The 19,720-nt window shown below is 46.0% G+C and overlaps 1 protein-coding gene across 14 annotated transcripts in view; it reads right to left on the bottom strand.

The window, feature by feature from the left end:
• The window catches only part of APBB2 (amyloid beta precursor protein binding family B member 2), a 425,552-nt gene that overhangs the window by 28,520 nt on the left and 377,312 nt on the right, over positions 1 to 19,720 (bottom strand). Inside the window, exon 1 of one of the 14 annotated variants that reach the window (XM_053577911.1) lies at positions 7,259 to 7,342. The exons of the other annotated variants lie outside the window; for them this stretch is intronic. The gene's annotated coding sequence lies outside the window, so the exon portion shown is untranslated. Of the gene's footprint in view, positions 1 to 7,258; positions 7,343 to 19,720 lie in introns of those variants that run through there. 14 annotated transcript variants of the gene reach the window in all.

The raw sequence follows: 19,720 nt of genomic DNA, 5'->3' as shown, positions 1-19,720 counted from the left end.
CGTCGGTCACATGGCTCACAGCAACCTCTAACTCTTGGGCTTACGCGATTCTCTCGCCTCAGCCTCCCGAGCAGCTGGGACTACAGGCGCCCGCCACAACGCCCAGCTATTTTTTTGTTGCAGTTTGGCCGGGGCTGGGCTTGAACCCATCACCCTCGGTATATGGGGCCGGCGCCCTACTCACTGAACCAATTTTGGCCTGGGCTGGGTTTGAACCTGCCACCTCCGGCATGGGGCCCGCGCCCTATCCCTTTGAGCCACAGACGCCCCCGCATTCCTGATAGTCTGTAAACTCAATTAGAACCTAAAGAAAAACAAATGTCAGCACTATGGAGGCTGATGACCACTGACCAGGTGACAATAGATTCTACCAGCCTCTACTTTGTGAATCACCATGGCACTCAGTAGGCTCTGGCAGGGGAAGGATCACAACTCTCCTTTTATAAATGAGGAATCCTAGGTTCAGGGAACTAAGGTAACCTTCTCAAAACCCCACAGCTAGCAAGTGAACCCACAAACAGGCCTCCTCGCCTCCCTCCCTTCCCCCGGTTAAGCAGCTCTCTCCTAACTGAGAGAGGCCTTGCTGGAGAGATGGCCTCTGCTGTCTTTTCTGTCTCTACTGGACTTCTGGTTCCACCACTGCAGGAGCTGGTGACAGTAATTAAGTGTTGTGCTGGTTTCAATTATCTTCCTTTCCTTCTCAATTTAGCAGCCACTTACCCTGTTGTGTTCACAGTTTCCCACTCTAAGTCACTGGGACCCTTCTGCTGGGAAGCACACAGCTCTGGCTGGTCCCCCTGCCTAAAATGCTCATTCCCAGGTTCTTCTGATCCTCTCTTGCCTCCTAAAGACCCCTGGGGAACCCCCAGTCACTGTCCACGCTCACAGCCACCTGAAACCACCCTGTTTGTTTATCCTCTGCCCTTCCCTTTCCCTACCAAAAAAGGTCAAGTCTGTGTTAGCAGGAACCTTTCTGTCTCTTCGCATTCCACGCTGTGCACAGAGTGGGCAATCGATACATTTTATTTTATTTATTTTTGAGACAGGGTCTCAAGCTGCCGCCCTGGGTAAGTGTTGTGGCATCACAGCTCACAGCAACCTCAAACTCTCGGGCTTAAGTGATTCTCTTGCCTTGGCCTCCCAAGTAGCTGGGACTACAGGTACCCGCCACAACACTGGCTATTTTTTGGTTGTAGTTGTTATTGTTGTTTGGCAGGCCTGGGCTGAATTAAAACCCGCCAGCTCTGGTGTATGTGGTTGGCGCCCTAGCCGCTTGAGCTATAGGTGCCCAGTCGATACATATTTTTGAATGAATAACTAAGTGGGACAAAGAGAAGCCCTCTCCTTCATTCCTGATCATGCTGGAAACACCTAAGGGAATGATGCCACAGACAGCAGGGGGCTGGTTGGGTTTCTCCCTCCCCAGCTCTTGTCTGTTATAGACGGCACTTTCAAAATGACTTCAGTTCATCTTACTTCCAGGTCATCTGAACCAATGTTAATGAAACACATGATTCTGACAAGATTACTAATCTCTTGTGACTCTATTTAAAAGCAAAGCAAATCTATACTCTACTCATCTCTGGCAGAAATAACAATGATGTTTCCAGAGCCCCTAACCAGGTTCCTTCTTTGGAACATTTGTCTAAATGAAAAACAGCTCTTTTGCTCTTGAAAAGAAAAATCCATATATAAACTTCCCTTGTATATTGATTTCCATCTAGATTTATCTACAGATAATTTTCTTTATATGTGTACTATAAAAGAAAGTTCTGTTTATCAGTTAGGGCAAAGTGGCAAGATAACACATTCCAAACCTGCCGTTTGAGGCAAAGGACTGAATAGCTACAGGATGAGGGTGGGCCACAGAGCACCCCAAGATGGACTAGGGTATTATGGCAGGAACTGACTTTTTTTCCTTTTTGAGACAAAAATCTGTCAACTCAGCTAGAGTGCAGTTGTGTCATCATAGCTCACAGCAACCTTAAACTCCTGGGCTCCAGGGATCCTCCTGCCTCAGCCTTCTGAGCAGCTGCGACTACAGGCGCCCGCCACCAGGTCTACTTTTAATTTTTTTGTAGAGAGGGGTAAATTCCCATTACTGGGCAACAGTTGGTTATGGTGATCTTGTATGTTTTCACATTTACCCTTGTAATTCCCCTCCTCCTTCCTTATTTTGGTTTATTTAAAATTGTGGCCTCCTCTTAAAATGAAGATGTTTCATGAAGTGGGAGGTGGTCTAGAAGCAGAACCCTGATCCCAGAGGAGCATGGAGAAGAAGGGAGGAGGAAGGGGTAGATGGGGATTCGCTAGTTGCTGAGGCTGGCCTCGAATTCCTGGGCTCAAGCAATCCTCCTGTCTTAGCCTCCTGAGCAGCTGGGATTATAGGTTGGCACCATCGTGCCTGGCTTTGCGACACTGCATTATTTGTTCATGTTTGACAACTAGAACAAACACCATCTTAGAGAAGAGGCTCCAGTGTGGGAACAGTGGAAACAGCCTGACCTCCTGCAGGAATTCTTAGTTTTCAGCCCTTCCAAATAACCCTATTTCAATAATCACTGTGGATTCCCCTCAGGTGCCTTAGATCAGGGATCGGCGCATTCTGACCCCAAATCAGCCATGACTGTTTTATGAATGAAGGGTCAATGGGACCCTGCCACACCTGCTCACCCAGGCCTAGGCTGGAGCAGCTTCTGTGCTACAACCGCTAAGCTGAGTAGATACAGAGACCCCGGGGACCCCAGAGCCTCAAATATTTAATATTTGGCCTTTCACAGAGAAGGCCCACCAACCCCTGCTCTAGAAGATGATCCCATTCAGGGCTGAGACATGAAAACATTAGGCTCCTTGTTAAAAGTTCAGTTTTCAAGCTTAACGGCGGAGTGTAAACCAGGCGTGGGGCCCTGTGACTGGCAGGAGACGATGGAATGATTCTTGTCCCAGGTGACAAATTCCAGGGCTGCTAGAAACTATTCCATCAAGATGCAGGAAGAAGAGCTTTTCCAATCTGCAAATTCTTTAGAACCAAAAAATGTTTTGCTCAACTGAAATCTTATCTGGATGCCCCACACGTGAAACAGCAGACCTATAGGTCTCCCACCCAGCCATTGCATTTCAAAAAGGTCATTAGCAGCCTAGGACTCTTAGAATGTTTTAAGGGGGAGAGGATTAAAGAAAAAGCACACCAGAATTCTCAAAAACAGCATTTTCAGGTAACTTGGCAAAAAGATACATGCTTTGCCGTGACAGAATCAGGCCAACATGGCCCCAATTGTCAACTGCATTCTTGGCTGCAGCTTTTTCTCTATCATAATTATTTCAACTGTCATAATTTATTCATCCCCAACAAGCGTACATGTTGTAGGGTAACTAGTCCAGTCTTCCAGATCAGAAAGGCTGGCAGCCTCAGTCACTTCTGCCCCTTCCCGTCTGCTCAACATATTGACTGCAGAAGGAATATTTTGAGGGCCAATATATATGTACATTTTTTGCAAAACCAAACTAAAGTTGATTTTTAAACCACTTCTCTGACAAAGATGCCATAAGCTTTCAAGTTCACAATTCTGTAGCTGGAAGGAGGGGGCAGAAAATCCTATCAGAAATTAAGTATTTGTTTTTCTACTGTACAGACATACAGAAATGGCTTTTCTAGTTCGCAAAATGTTCAATTAATTTCCTGTGAAGCTGTAAAGACATTAGTCAACTCTCTGATTTGAAATATACACACAGCAAGTTCTATTTATAAGAGATTACCAGTTGTTGGAACTACAGAGGATGCTGCATGCGAAATAAACAACTCCAAACACAATTATCAATGGTTTCTTATAAAACTGGGAGCAAAGGTAGAATAATCCCATGCACATTAAGGCTGAAACCTGTCCAAGATGCTTAACAATCTGATAACCAGTTAAGAAGAACAGTCAGGGCATCAGAGGGTAAAAATGTCTTGGCAAAAGGACTACAACGTGTAAGACTCCACTGGAGATGTTCGTTCATTCACATTTTGGAATAAAAATTAAGTCAGGGTCTTGACACAACACCAATTTAAAGGAGTCGCTCCACTAAATAACTTAGTTCTTGAACAGTCATGATTTCTATTTGATATGAACATATTTTTCCAACAGAAATCAACAAGTCTAAGAATCCAGGAGTGGCCCTACCGCATTCCCCTTCCTGTGTCTTCTACCACCAACCCTGCCAGCTCAACCTCTGTTAACATCTCCCTGACGCGCCGCCTCCTGCTCTCTGAGCCCTCCACCATGTCCCTGATCTCTCCTGGACCAGGACTGGCCACCTGGTCCCTCTGCTTCCTGCCCCAGTATCCATTCCCCTTAACAGTGTTCCTTGAGATCTTTCTTTATGAAATAAATGAGATCCCGGCATTCCCCTGGTTACCACTCTTTGAAGCCATCTCATTGTGACCTTCAACTATCACCCTGCAAACCCTGTCTGATCTTGTCACCACCATTCCAGAGTGCTGGCAGCCTCCAGCCACACTGGCCTCCCCTCAAACCCTGAACCTGCTGAATGCTCCTCTTCCTCAGAACTTCCTACTCTCCCTGGGTGGCTGGCTTCTTCTCTGCCTTCAAGCCCACAGGAAATGTCACCCCTTAGGATGGACTGCCTCCTGATCTAGAGAGTAACCAAGCTTCTTGATGTTGCCTCATACTGTTGGTCATTTTCAAGGCACTCAGCATAATCTCTATCATCTGCTGCCTGAGCTGTTATTCTGGGTATGTTCTGCCTCTCTGGATTGGGACATTGTCTGTCTCATTCCCTCATGGACCTCACAAAGTGCCTGGCACATAGCAGATACTCCACATCCACTGAAAAATATATACCACCTATAGATTATATGTATTAAGCACATTTGATGGTCACATCTACACCCTGAAAACAGACAATGAAGTAGTTTCATCTACGTTCATTCATCTGCCCATTCAACAATAAAGCTTTCCTGGAGAGCACCCTATGCCAGGTATGATGCTAGAGCCAAGGACTCTAAAGGTCTAAAACATCAAAAGCGTTCTGTTCTGTGTTAGACATAGGCGCTGAAAAAGAGTAAGTTACACTACTACTTAGTACATTTCTATGTGATCCTAGGGATTTGTGGAAAACCCAGATGAGTAAGGAGTTATATACCATCAATCCACTCCCCCAAACCCGTGAGAAGCACACGGAGAGTAAATGGGGGTTTTCCAACTACATTCCAGGCTCCTTAACTGGTTTCATCATCTCTCAACACTCGGGATATGGGACAGATGTAAAGCTTTGCTCAGTCAGTGTTATAAAATGAAACTGATTTCCTTGAGGGCTGTTCAAGATAAAAGCTGTCAAGGTGAGACTAGCAGGGTATGGACTGAGAGTTTCTCTGACAGACTGGAACTGCCACACCCTAATCAGTAATGCCAACACTCAAACGCTTCAAACTCAGCCCTGGCCCTCCTTGTAGCAGACTCCTTGACAATTATCCGTGATCAAGGTAAGTCCAAGAGGACGGACTCCAATGCCAAACCCACTGGTGACTAATCCCTGCACTCCTGGAGTGGAGATGACCAGACCCTACCCACCCGCTTACACCCACAGCCTGGGCTCAGGTAACCTCCAGAGCAGCCCCCAGCAGCCTCTTGTCTCCCCTCAGTGTCCACTGCTTCCCAAGTTTGCCCCAGCTCAGAGGTCTGACAAGGGCTTCAGCCCAGCACAGCGTGAGCACCAAGAAAGCAGGAAGGTACCTGCTGTGTTTACCAGTTAACCATCCAAGCCAACACTCAGGACACAAAGGTGTTTAACAAATACTTGGTAAATAACTCATCCCCATTGCTGAAAAGCTAGAGAGATTGATGAAAATTTTTCAGATTGTATATGAAACCAGCACATTGTACCCCTTGATTGCACTAATGTACACAGCTATGATTTAATTAAAAAAAAAAGAAAGAAAGAAAGAAAAAGAAAAGCTAGAGAGAACTCCAAAAACGTGCCAATGGCCAGAAGAGTGAAGTTCTCACCACTGAGCTAAGGACCATGGCACTTCTCTGGTGATACTGGCTGCTGCTTTGTGAAAAGTCTTTCCTCCATTAAGTGCTTAACTCACATGCCATTTTGGACGACATAGCCATTGATAACTTTCACATAATTATAGACAAAATCTACACATGTGGATTTAAGACTTTTTCTCACAAAGTCTGCTCCTAACAGTCTGCTCTCTCAAAATGTTCTGCTCCTAACTTCTTAAGAGAAGCTTCAGGACACTTAATAATTCCTTTCTGCAAGTAACTAACAAAAGGCAGTAGCCAAAACCTTAACTTTAGGGAGAAAGGTATACACCACAACAGTGTCAGAGGCTGGAGGAGGGACCCAATGTCTAAGAACCCCCCCCCAAATGTGAGCAGGGCAGTCACCCCTCACCCCAGTGATATAAGTCAATGCCAGCCTGCAGCTGCCGTGTATAGAAAGAAAAAGACTAATGGGGTTGCCCCCTCCTCCCTCCTTTTCCCACCCAGGCAGTAATGAAGATTCACAGCTACACATTAATTACCAATCCAGAGACCTGCCTGGTTACAATACTGGTACAGGGAAACAGATAATAGATGGGAAAGGCGCAGATTCCCCGAGAATCGAATCCAGTGTTGTAATCAATATTTAAATTACCACGTTTTTCTTTTCAAAAAACACTTTTTCAACGCCAAGAAGAAACGCATCCTAAGTTGGCCACTCTTTTACCTTTTGGGAATTTGAGACATTTTCTCACATGCAAGTCACACCAATAGCCTAAATCATGCGACTAAAATGATTCGACACCAAAGAAAACTGCTTTTAATCCAAGTATTGGATTACCACACACCCTGCAATTATTTTTCACTCCCGGTATAGACAAGATGGACATGCGGATTCACCAGGGGACGCTGCGAGGAATGCATCACTTATTCAATCAGTAACGCTGGTCACGACAGAAACGCCCGTGCAGACCAGTGTCCAGCACAAACAGCTTCTAGCTGCGCTGGGAAATTGGGACCGAACACCCACCCCCTGCAAGACCCCACTTAATGCAACCAATCCTCACTCTTCCCTCCGAGAGGCAGAAAGGGCCCTCTTTCTAGCCCTTCCAGCCGCCCACAACCAGGCGTCTCGCTAAGCTCCGGCTCAGCAGCCTTTGTCCCGCGCGTCTCTGTCCCCGCCAGCGAGCTCGGCTCCAACCCGCTATCCCTAAATGCACGCGCAGACAAAAGCGCGCCCCCCCGCCCCCCAACTTCCTCACCTGTGTCTTGCAGTTGGTCTGCTGGGGCTGGGCAGGGATGCTGCCCCCAGCTAGCGGGTGCGGTCACTCAAAGCTCAGCCCCGAGTCCCTCCGCTCTCAACTTGAAGCGAGTGGCGCCCGCCACTCCGGAGCTGCCCGCCCGCTGCCCGCCGCCCATTGGCTGCTGCGGAGGCGCGTGGGCCCCGCCCCGCCAGATGCCCCAGGCAGGTGCCTCCGGCAGGTGCTCCCAGCTGCTGGGGCTGAACCCTCAGTGAGCAGAGCGGATCCCCGCACCCCCCAAACACACACCCCCTTTTTGGACTCTCAGGACCCAGAAAGCTCATTCTGACACCACTCAACTGCATTAGAAAGTGGAGGCTCCATGGGGCAGCGCCTGTGGCTCAGTGAGCAGGGCGCCAGCCCCATATACCGAAGGTGGCGGGTTCAAACCCGGCACCGGCCCAACTGCAACAAAAAAAAACATAGCCGGGCGTTGTGGCGGGCGCCTGTAGTCCCAGCTACTCAGGAGGCTGAGGCAAGAGAATCGCCTAAGCCCAGGAGTTGGAGGTTGCTTTGAGCTGTGTGACGCCACGGCACTCTACCGAGGGCCATAAAGTGAGACTCTGTCTCTACCAAAAAAAAAAAAAAAGTGGAGGCTCCAGGCCCAGGTTCATGATGTCTAGTAAGACCCTGTCTAATTGCGGGATGGCGCAGCTGATTACTGCAACCTACAGGCAGAAAGTCTGTGGAGTGCCACTGACAAGCAGAAATCAGAATAATCTCATCTCAAGAGGCAGCAAATTATTAAGTGAGCTGGAAGGTGTTTTCTACAGGTTGCCTGCCAATTTGCACAAAGCACTTCCTGCAGCTCGCCCCTGCAGCCCTTTGCCACGCCTTCCGCTCTGAAGGAGGTTTTTGTTCACAGCTGACTTGAAACCCAGATCACACTGGCACCTCCAATATTGTCCTCTCTAGCTGAGGGCCACTCCCCTGTACACATGAAGCAGAAAGCGTCCAGTTGGCAAAGTGACAGCATTTTAAATAAGAGTGCTGGCCAGCCAAAATAAAAGTGTTTTAAAGGAAAATCCAAGGTCTCTTGCAGACTACACTCTGTGGTGTGCTGAAAGTGCTTCCTCTTTCCTTGTTTCCAGGCAAGAATAAGTTATTTGACCAATTAATACAGTGAAATGGTAAGAGGATATTAGCTGTGTTTTCTGCTAAATTCAAAGTTCTGTATAGTATACTTTTAAAAAAACCAGGAAGGAACAGAAAATAGGAAACACACATGGAAAATCGAAGGAGTCTGTAACAGGAGGCCTTGTCTGTGGTGCTTGTAAAACACACAAGTGCACAGGAAACTTTTAATGTTCATGTTTCAAAAGAGGACTCACTCAACATTTCTTAAGCTCCTCCTAAGTGCCAGGCTCTGCTCTGACAATTTTGTTTGTCTTTTTTGCTGAACCATTGTCTTTCTAGGGAGGGCAGCATTTGATTCGTGGTGTATCTGAGTCAGTTACTGAGAACAGTGATTTACAGAGAACTGCTCTGAACCCCAACTGCTTGAAACACAAGTCTCGACTGGAAGCGGGGCTGGAGGAGGTCTTGAGACTTGGGGTTCAGCAGCCAGAAGCGACATCACCAAGCCCAGAGACATGATTTCAGAGGATTATACCTGTCACCCCTTCAAAGGCTGCCTCTCCTTCCTTAACTGTAATTGTGATGAGTTTGGTTATCTGATGCTCTGTGTGTGGCAGGAAGCTACAAATCAGATGGGCTGCCAGATGCCCACAGGGTGACAGCACAGTGTGACAGCTGAGGGTCTGCTGGCAGGAAGTATGCTTGACAAGTCCTGCCAACTCCCCTCCTATTGCTCTTTAAACTGGTCACCCTTTCTCCAACTCCATGGCACCAGCCATCACTTTCTCTCACAGGACAACTGCAGTAGTTTTTTTAACGGTCTCCACTCTTGTCCTCAGCAAGCTAGTGTCACATTAGCCACACACATTATGTTCCTTAAAAAAATACACACCCAAATATGGGCATCCATGATCCTGCTGTGAAACCAGACAGTGGCTTCCTATCACATGGAGATGAAAGTCCACAATCTCTTTCAGGGTTTCCAAGGCCAGCTGGGACCTGGTTCCGGCATCGCTCTCCAAAGCTGCCACCACATTCCCTCCACTTTGTCTCGGCTCCAGCCTCATCATCGTGTTTGTAGAACATGCCCAGCCATTTCACATCTCAGAGCCTTTGCACTGACGATTCCCTGCTCCTGAAATGCTCTTCCCTGCACTGCCCATCTGGCTAATCCCTCTCATCTTTCAAATCTCAGTCTAAAACAGTGGTTCTCAACCTTCCTAATGCTGTAACCCTTTAATGCGGCTCCTTCCTCATGTTGTGGTGACCTCCAACCATAAAATTATTTTCATACACTTGTATTTGTATGGGGTGTATGTGACGTTTTAGGTGACCCCTGTGAAAGGGTTGTTCGACCCCCAAAGGGGTTGCAACCCATAGGTTGAGAACCGCTGGTCTAAAAGATCCTAAAAGTTATTCCTTTGGAGTAACTTCCTGACCGGCAGCATCCTCCCTTACCACAACCTGGGCGTTTCCTTCGCAGTCCTTGTGGCAGCCTGGCATTATGTGTTTGATAATCATCTATTTGTTATTCACCCCCCTCACTTTATGGTGAGGTCTATAAACAATCGGAGTCTGGTAAAGAATTTAACCTTAGATAAAGAGAGGTCTGGTGTCTGCCCTGGGCTTCTGGGAGGTAATCTCTGAGACCCTGGGACGGCATGGCTGATACCAGTGTTTCTATCTGCCCAGGGGCATTGGGTCACACTAGAGCAGGGGTCCTCAAAACTACGGCCCACGGGCCACATGAGGTGGTGTGATTGTATTTGTTCCCGTTTTGATTTTTACTTCAAAATAAGTTGTGTGCATAGGAATTTGTTCATAGTTTTCTTTTTTAAACTATAGTTTGGCCCTCCAACCGTCTGAGGGACAGTGAACTGGCCCCCTGTTTAAAAAGTTTGAGGACCCCTGCACTAGAGGGTCTTCCGGGGTCATTAAGGGGGAGGGGGAGCTTCTGGTCATGCACTATCAGCTCCACCTTCGGAGGGTCTGGAGACTGAGAGCCCTGGCCCAGTCCAGCATGCCTAGGCGATGCAGGCCCAGTGAATATTCCAGACATCAAAGCTCAGACGGGCTTCTCCGTGCTACCGTCAGACTGCAATACTTGGGAAGTTGTGCTGTCCATGACACCAGGGAGGGAGAAGACAACGGAGGGCTCCTCACTGTGCCTTTCTTGGACTCTGCAGCGCTTCCCTCGCCTAACTGTAATCTGACCCCTTTACCTGCAAGGGACCCTAACCAGGCACAGTGCAGCACTCAGGGAGCTGTGTGAGGCTTTCTAGCAAACTGCCAAGTCCCAGGTGGTCTGTGGGCTGTTCTCTGACTTCCACTTCCTCCTCGAACGTATTTCCTGACAATAACGGCTTCTATATACATTATAATGATTTAATACTTTTTCTTCAGGTATTTTTTTAAATGACCATGTAATACCTTTACAATTTAAAGGACAAGTTTCCATTTTGCAAGCTATTTAAGAGTGTGTGTCCAGCTCGAATGTCATCTCGTCCATGAAGCCTTTCCCTGCTCGCCTTTGTGTTCCCTGGTCCATCACTCTGCTTTCACAGCAGTTGGTGGGGTGGAGACATTTGTTCTTCTGGAGGCCCGTGTTAGCCCGAGTCCCTAGCACTGGGCATGGTGCTCGCACAGAATAGGCGCACCAAAGCTGTCTGTAGAACGAAGGCGATGTTAAAAAGCACCTTTTGTTTATAGAGAGATAGGTTCAATTGTATGTGAAATTCTGGTATGTATTACAGCTCATTCCCTGATAAATAAGATTGCCGTTACCGTAGTAACTGAGTATTATAAAGGTGCTCTATTTTCTTTTCTTTCTAAAAATAAAGACATTCCTCCAAATTATTATCCGCTTTAAAAATCTGATATGCTTTAAATACAAATATGAAGGCAGCTCACCAAAATTTTAAAAGGCATTTGACTTCCTAATTAGAACGAAACATTACAGTTTATTTACATAATATATAAAGAAAAAACCCTAAGAAGCCCAACCACTAATCTTTCCCTCCTTCATACAAACCTAATTGAAAATTCAAAAAGCATGCCGATAACCTACGATGTCCCCAAGTAGCACAGAAAAATCAATTTTATCTCCTTCAGATCTGCATTTAAATGGATAATAACTGATATAAAGTGCAACAACCATAATCCAATTTCAGTGTGTTTGATTAGATGAGTCTAAACATTAAACAAGAAAGTCGCAGGACTGTCATAACAACGTGCACACTGTTACCTCATTATGGAAAAAAAGCGTTGCAATTTGCTCCTAGATAACAGGCCACTAGAAAATACATAAATATGAATTTGAACTATTCTTAAGTACCATCCACAAAGATCCTTATATTGCCTCCGCCAAAGATTAAAAACAGCTTTGACCTCCCCTTGAATTTATGATAAGAAAGCCTGGAGAGATCCTTTAAATTTTGGAGACAATTTAAACAGCCCTTTGTATCACAACATCTAATCACAGAGAATATCAAAGCAGCACCCAGCTCTGTGGTTCTTAAACTTAAGGAACGTAATGACACTTAAAATGAAGGTGCTATAGCCGCCCCCCCCCAGTCTGATTCTGTAGGTCTGGAGCTGACGCCCGCGGTTTCCCCTAAGCACCATCCTCTCTGACCCCTGACTTGGAGGCATGCGTCTTGTGGACTGTACACTGAGAGAAGGGTATTGGTACTTTATGGGGGTGACAGATAAAGCCAATGGACGATGAGATGTTGCAGCTTTTTCTCTGCCCCTCATTACACTGAGCTCCCTGAAGGTGGCAACTATGCTTTACTCATTTTTGTATCACTGATGGCCAACTCAGCATAAATTACTGCATTCTGAGCAAAGTAGCATGCACCCGCACTCACACCTACGTGGTTGTCAGGAGCATTCGCCAAGGCGACATTTCTGAGGGTCACATATTACCCTAAAAAGGCTATCCGCAGAATAGGCAGGATGTTCCAGAAGGACCTTGGAGTAGCTTGATGCCTCTCAAACTTCAAAGGCAAATGTATTGTCTCGGGATTTGTTACCAGGCAGATCCTGCACTTGATTTTAGCCAAAAGGCCGAGAAGTGAAGCCATGCAGAGTCTGATTCAGTAGGTCTGGGAGGACCTGTATCTACAGCCCCCAGGTGATGATCTCACTCAGAGGCTCCAGTCAGAGTGGCAAGAACCCAGATGCAAATTATCCAAACCATGATCACAAGGACAAATACACAGCAAAAGGGATTCAAGCTCAGGTTTTGGATGAACCTGAAAGCCAGGGAGTTGTGGACCAAGAAGAACATTCTCAACTTATTTTAAAGGACTGTGCACTGCATCATTGCTCTTGGAGGACCGTCTAACGTGTATTTGTAAAAGAAAACCCCCACTGCCCCACAAGACTTAGCAGGCGCAGCAGAAGCTTTGCTTGCACTCACAAGAGGATGTGACCTTTATCTAAAAGACCTCCAGGCTTACAGCAGTATCTCTTTAACTTGGCTCTAACAAAGTATTTTGAAAAAAAAAGAAATTCTCCTGCCCAATGGCTTGGAGGCTCTTCCTGTTCTGCCTATAAAGTGTAAAGGCTATTTATAATAAATGTGTACAACAAGAATCTTTGTAAGTGGAGGTGGTTTCCAAGCCCCAAGGCAGACAGCATAGCTCATTTTCTTTATGCAATATTCAGCAGACAAAACCTCCCACTACTTCAAAGGCCGGGCAATTCCTTGGTGTTTACTGTACTATAAAGAGATTTGACTCCCCTCAGCCACCACCCCTAACAGTTCCCGTATCCCCAGCATGGAGGAAGGGGATCGGTGAATATAAATCCTTATTCTCTGTGAATCAGAATCCTAAGAGAATCAGTACGATGCTCAGCGCTCAATTCTTAAAATACTCAGCTCCAGGAGTTCAAGGTTGCAGCGAGCTCTGATCGTGGCCCTGGACTCCAGCCTGGGTGACAGAGCGAGACCCCATAAAACCAAAATAATATAAAAAGGTGCTCAACTAGCTCCCTACTCAACCTCCAGGATTGTTGTCTGTTTGGCAACTCCTACCATTATAATTAGAGAAAAATTATGTTTGTGTTTTTGCAGCAGAAACTCAAGCTTAAATACTAAACCTATGGTCGGGAAGGTGGGGGCGGCAGAGTGAAGCCAAGAGAAGTCCTTTAAAAACATAAAACAAACAAACAAACAAACAAAAAACACATAAAAACATTTTCCCTCCCCACCAGCCCCCCACTGATCTGATTCCTGTCCCTACAGTTCTGCCTTCTCTAGAATGTCACATAAACGGAAACCTGCGGCAGGCAGCTTTCTGAACTTCTGCTTTTCCCACTTAGCACATGAACGTGGAGCGTCGTAGTTTGTTCCTTCTTCTTGCTGGGAATTCCATTGTATAGATGTACCACGGTTTGTTCATCCATCTATCAGTTGGCAGATATTTGCATTGATTCCAGTTTGGGCAATTATAAATGAAGCCAATAAGAAAAAAACCAACAACATAATCTTTTTTAATGGGAAAAAATTTTGGATAGACCAAAAAAAGATAAATGGCTTTCATAAGCACATGAAAGATTCCCAATACCATGAGTTATTAAGAAGACGCAGAATAAAACCACAATGAGTTACTGTTTCACATTTTGGAATGCTAAGACAACCCCACCACAAACCACAAACAAAGCCAAAGAGCCTGGCACCGATATCAAGTGCTGGGAGGGGGCTGAGCCCACGGAGCTCTCTTAGTTTGCCAGTGGGATGACAGAGCTACAGCAGAAGATGATACAGCTACAGCAAAAGTGGCTTGGCAGCTTCTTCTAAGGCTAAGCACAAACTGTCACCACACAACCCAGCAATCCCAATCTTAGGTGATATTTAAGAGAAGTGAAAACTTATGTTTCACAAAAACCCATATATGAATGTTCACTGCAGCTGTATTCACGGTTCAGGATTAATCTCCCTTGTAAGGTGTACGGGCAAATGCCTTTTAATGGATTCATCTCAGTTTCCTATGTTCGCAGACCTGGGCACTACTGGCAATCTTTAAAAATTAATTAGGATGTTACAAAACAGAAGACTTTAGTTTCTTGGTGGCTGCAAAACCCCATTTTTAGGAGGTTGCTGTTGAGGCTGAATCCCCAAGGAGAGTCTAAGCGGGAGCTTTCTTTATCAATGCTGCTTCCAGTGTCAAGAAGCATGAAAAGAAACAAGCTGGTGTTTTGACCCTCAATGTTCTTAACCTTGCCTCCCTCCTCCTCTTCACATGTTTTCCCTGTTCCACTCACGTGGCCTCATCCCCCAAAGAGACACAGCTGCGGAAGGGGACCATGGAAACTAAGGCAGATACAGTGTGCCAGCATTTTGTTTTATCTTCATTCTCAACTGGAAGTTCCAAATTATAAGTGATCAATGATCGATGCTGGGTCAATTTTGGTACATCACTACACTGCTGCCTTTTTTTTTTTTTTTCCTTTAAGAGACAGGGTCAGCCTGGAGTGCAATGGCATGATCATAGCTCACCACAGTCTAGAAGTCCTGGGCTCAGGCGATCTTCCCTCCTCCACCTCCTGAGTAGCTGGGACTATGGGTGAGCCACTGCACTATTTTTATAAATAAAACTATAATGAAACACAGCCTGACCCATTCATTCATCTCCCATCTGTGGTTGCTTTTGCCTAACAATGGCAGAACTGGGTGATTAAGACAGAGGCAGAATGATCCCCTAAACCCAAAATATTTAGTGTCTGGCCTTTTGTAAAAAAAGTTTGCTGACTCCTGATCTAACACAATGGACTTTGAACCATCCTGTTAATATGTACTATTAGTGTGCTATTTGTTAGCTTTGTAGAGCTCCTACTAACATTTGTGCATTTGATATCTTCAGAGCATTTTTCTTATCATGTCATTATAGCACCCCATTAGCCTTATTAAGTCGGCTATTACCATGCCCTTTTTAGAGACAAAATAGGTTCAAAGAGAGTAAGTACCCTCAATTATAAGAGGTAAAACCAGAATGAGTGCATTTTATTCTCCAAATCTTCTACTCTTGTCACAAATTGATACATCACGCAGTAAGCTGATTACGTAGTCGGCGGCCTCAGATCATCCTGAATTTTTATCTGCCTAAATGCTTCCTTGAGCTCAATTAAAGTTCCACGCAAAAGTTCACATATCAGGCTCATGTCTTCTGAGATAATGGCCCCATTTACCCTTATTCCTGGTGCTTAGAGATTGCTTAACCTACAAAAAACTTGTTAAAACCTGTATTCTTTTCATATATGCTGGTTAATCACATTAGTCAATTAGTAGGGGGCTGACCTAGGTTTTTTTTTGTTTTTTTTTTTGGGAGACAGAGTCTTGCATTGTCGCCCTGGGGTAGAGTGCCAAGGTGTTATAGCTCATAACAACCTCAAACTCTTTGGGCTCAAGCTGATACTCTTGCCTTAGCCTCCTGAGTAGCTGGGACTACAGGTCACCGCCAAAGCGCTTGGCTAGTTTTTCTATTTTTAGTAGAGACAGGGTCTTGGTCTCACTCAGGCTGGTCTAGAATTCCTGATCAAGCAATCCACCTCCTAGACCTCCTAGAGCAGTGGTTCTCAACCTTCCTAATGCTGTGACCCTTTAATACAGTTCCTCATGTTGTAGTGACCCCCAACCATAAAATTATGTTCGTTGATATTTCATAACTGTAATTTTGCTACTGTTATGAATCGTAATGTAAATATCTGATATGCAGGATGTATTTCCATTGTTACAAAGGGGTCGCAACCCACAGGTTGAGAACTGCTGTCCTAGAGTGCTGGGATTATCGGTATGAGCCACTTACCAGGCTCCTGATCCAGGTTTTGTGAGACCTAAAGCTCAGACAAGTGGGGGGTGGAGAGGGGCTTTCAAGAAAAGAATATAAAGATATCTTCTTCATGCAATTTTTATAAAAGCCATGTGAATTCATTGCTAGACCTCCTCCTAGGGCTTTTGAAAGGGACCCTAAACTTTAACCTTTATTACCATAATGGCAAATCTTCTTTGTTGTTTTTTCTTCTTAAAGAAAGGGAACTTTTTTTTTTCAAATGGAGCTCCTAGGAAAGAGTGGCGCTTTCTGGCTGAACAGCCTGATTATTTAAATCTGCCACCATCCCTCATGACCTCCTTTCAGGCACAGAGGAAGGCGCTATGCTCACCTCAGCAAATTCTCTTCTAAGCTGAGGGCAGTGGTTTTTAAACTACCCCACAGACAAGAAGGCGCATCACTGGAGAACTTGTTAGAAATGCAAATTCGTAGGCCCCACCCCAGACCTACTGCACTAATCAGAAGCTCTGAGGATGGGCCCAGCTGCTGAGCTTTGTACAGCCGACTCCATGTGCCCTCAGGGTGAACCTCAAGGTGAACCTCATGCTGCTCTGCTACGCCATGGATTCTACCTCCTCTACTCACGGGGGAAATTTTTTGAGGAAAAGAGGGGAAACTGTGTATTAAAATAAGCTTTCTAATTGCTCTTTAGGGACACACCATCTGATGACCAATTTTGACAGTAAGCAATTCCAGTTTTAGAGTTTCAGAAATCTGTGACACGTGCCACCTGTCAGGATCAACCCAAGGAAAGAAGTGAATCCCCACAGTGCAGAGTCTGCTTGGATGACTGCTGACCACACTGATGATAAAGTGATCACGACTTATTAAGTGGAAAATGTGTATTTAAAGACTCCTGATTCAGTCAGAAGACTAAATCAGTAATTCCAAACTCTGAATCAGCTTAGAAGTCAATGGAACTTCCCACAAAGCAGCAAAATGCCTTGTTTTTAAAAAGTTGGGGTTGGACCAAATTGGTCCTTTCAATCACCAAAGAGCCATTTTATTATGTTAGCCACCGAGGACCTCTTATTTTAATATCTACTTCTTGTTCATACAAGTTAACCTCAATTGGTCCCCATACCACTTTCCTCTGTTAAAGGTTTCCTGAGCCACCAATCATAACTTCTGATCTGCATTAACCAAGCAGCGTTCTCTCTCTCAGTTGATATGTTTTAATTTCCACCTGAAGCAAAGATCCTTAACATTTCAGTGGGCCTGTGGCAGAACTATTGCACAGATGTAATTTCCCCTTTAACCTCTTCTCCTCTTTGAAACACAAATAATAAAACCTGCCTCCTAAGGTGGGGACTAAAATTTAAAAAACAAAACAAAAACATAAGCAGATATAACTAGCATAGCACCTGGCAAATGGTAGGCACCCAAACACGGCAGGTGATGTTCCAAGTTTATTAGTTAGGTTGAGTGACATTGTGACATGAACTCTGCAAGGCACACTGGTTGTTGGCTTGTCTGCCCACCCTAACCTAGGTGGCACAGTGGGTCCTTGGCTGACATTGTATGTAAGGTAAGCCCATACTAGGTTAGAGTCTCTTCCGTGAGGAACTGGGAATTGAACCTGTGTTTTTATACTAGTTGGAAAGGAAATGCACACGGTCACTTTCTACCTTATGAACTAAGAGGCAGAGAAAAGCATGAAGCCTAGGAGAGAGATGAAAGGCAGGGGTGCATCCTGACACTGCACCAGCACCCGGTCCCTTCTCCAGGCTTGGCCACCCTCTCCCTTGGAGCTCCAGGAGACAACCACATTGTCTTTTTTTTTTTGGCTGGGGCTGAGTTTGAACCCACCACCTCCGGCATATGGGACCAGCGCCCTACTCCTTGAGCCACAGGCGCCGCCCCCAACCACATTGTCTTTTGCTTAAGATCGGTCCAGTTGTTTTCTAAGGCTTATTAAACCAATGATCTTTAACTAACACCCCAACCTCCACCTAGTAGAACCCCGTAAGTGCAAGGTCAGTCTCGACTTAGCAGCACCTGACTCCAAGGACGCACACTGGCAGCTGGGACAGCTGTATCCTCAGCACATGCCCAGGGAGCTGCTCCGCTATGTGACAGTCCAAAAAGGAGGGGTCCTTACACCGTAAGCTAAATTCAGTCTCATTAGAGGTGAAGATTCCCATTCAGCCAGAGGCTGCAAAAGGAGATATTCAGCAAAAAGGCTTCTGTGCTGGGGTCTGTCACCCGCTGGCTGTGGGATCCTGGTTAAATCATGTCACTTTCTGAGTCTGAGTTTCCCGTGGAGTTTCCTCCAAAGGAGAAGAGGCAATGATGACAAAAACTGTGACGACTGTAGTTGCTCACACAGTGTCTGTCAGCCGGGGTACCACCAGGAAAACAAAAATGGGTCTACACGTTAGAATGGAAAAAACTTAATGGATTTGGTGACATGTGTGATGGAATCACTGAAAAGCAAACAGCAGACACTGCTGCGCTCAGAGATGGGCAACAGCAGGGAGCTACCACCGTCCCGGGCTGAAGGGCCCAGGGAGAAGGGGGAAGAACCAGGGCCAAGGGGTCAGGGCCTCCCCCAGTAGCCACACGGTGGCCAGCCTAAGCAGAGGCAGCAGGAACAGCCACCAGGAGCCGAGAGAGGGGACGGTACCCTGGCTTCTCCTTTCTCTAGTGCCTCTCATAGGCCAGACCCAGTCAAAGCCAGGAAATGGACTGCAGAGGTCAGAGACCAGCAGGGAAGATGGGGACAGAATGCAGGGCCAAAGGACCAGGACATTCACTGCGCATGTGCCAGGTATGGCTCTCAACCCGACCTGTCTCCTCCCCCGAGGTCAGCAATGTGACGAGAGGGCTGAATGACGCACGTGAGGGTGCGTACAGCAGAGGTGGCATCCAAGCCCTCCCTGGGCTTGTGCTGAGGATCTTAATCCATTTTATTCCTTCCAGTGGTGTGGTTAACAAAGGGCCACGGTGATCAAGCACTATGTGTCTGGTGCTGGACAATGTAAATGTTTTAAACTCTAATATTGGACACCACACGTACGCCGTTTACATATAACAAACACCACAAACCAACAAATGTACAAAAGTTCTCAGTTGTTCTGAACAGTGCCTACTGCTCTGTGCCCCGGGAGCCGCTATCACCTCAGGGATTTCCCGAGTCATAATCAGTTCTTAAAAGCGAATTTTACCTTAATGAGCATGTCACTGTTTTCTAGAAAATTTTCTTCCCTTCTTCAATAGATATTCACCAAGAAATGACTACATTTCAGATTTGATGGTAGGTATGGTGCATGTTCAAGATTTGACAATATTTGACAATATTCTCACCCTTTGTATATAGAAATTGCCAACCAATGACGCTGGGACCGCTGGTCACATACACCTGACAGTGTAAGGGCCTGAGGGAAGTGACTCTGGTCATCACTCAGCGGTCAGGCAGTGTCAGGCCCCACGTCCACAGAACAAGCCTAGTTCTAGTGTCACAGGTCTTCCCAACTTGGCACTCCATGCTCCGAATGCCATTATTTCAGAG

Source organism: Nycticebus coucang, chromosome 23 (assembly GCF_027406575.1).
Source record: "Nycticebus coucang isolate mNycCou1 chromosome 23, mNycCou1.pri, whole genome shotgun sequence".
NCBI lineage: Eukaryota > Metazoa > Chordata > Mammalia > Primates > Lorisidae > Nycticebus > Nycticebus coucang.
The sequence above is the reverse complement of the archived record's forward strand: the minus strand, read 5'-3'. Positions and strand labels throughout refer to the sequence as shown.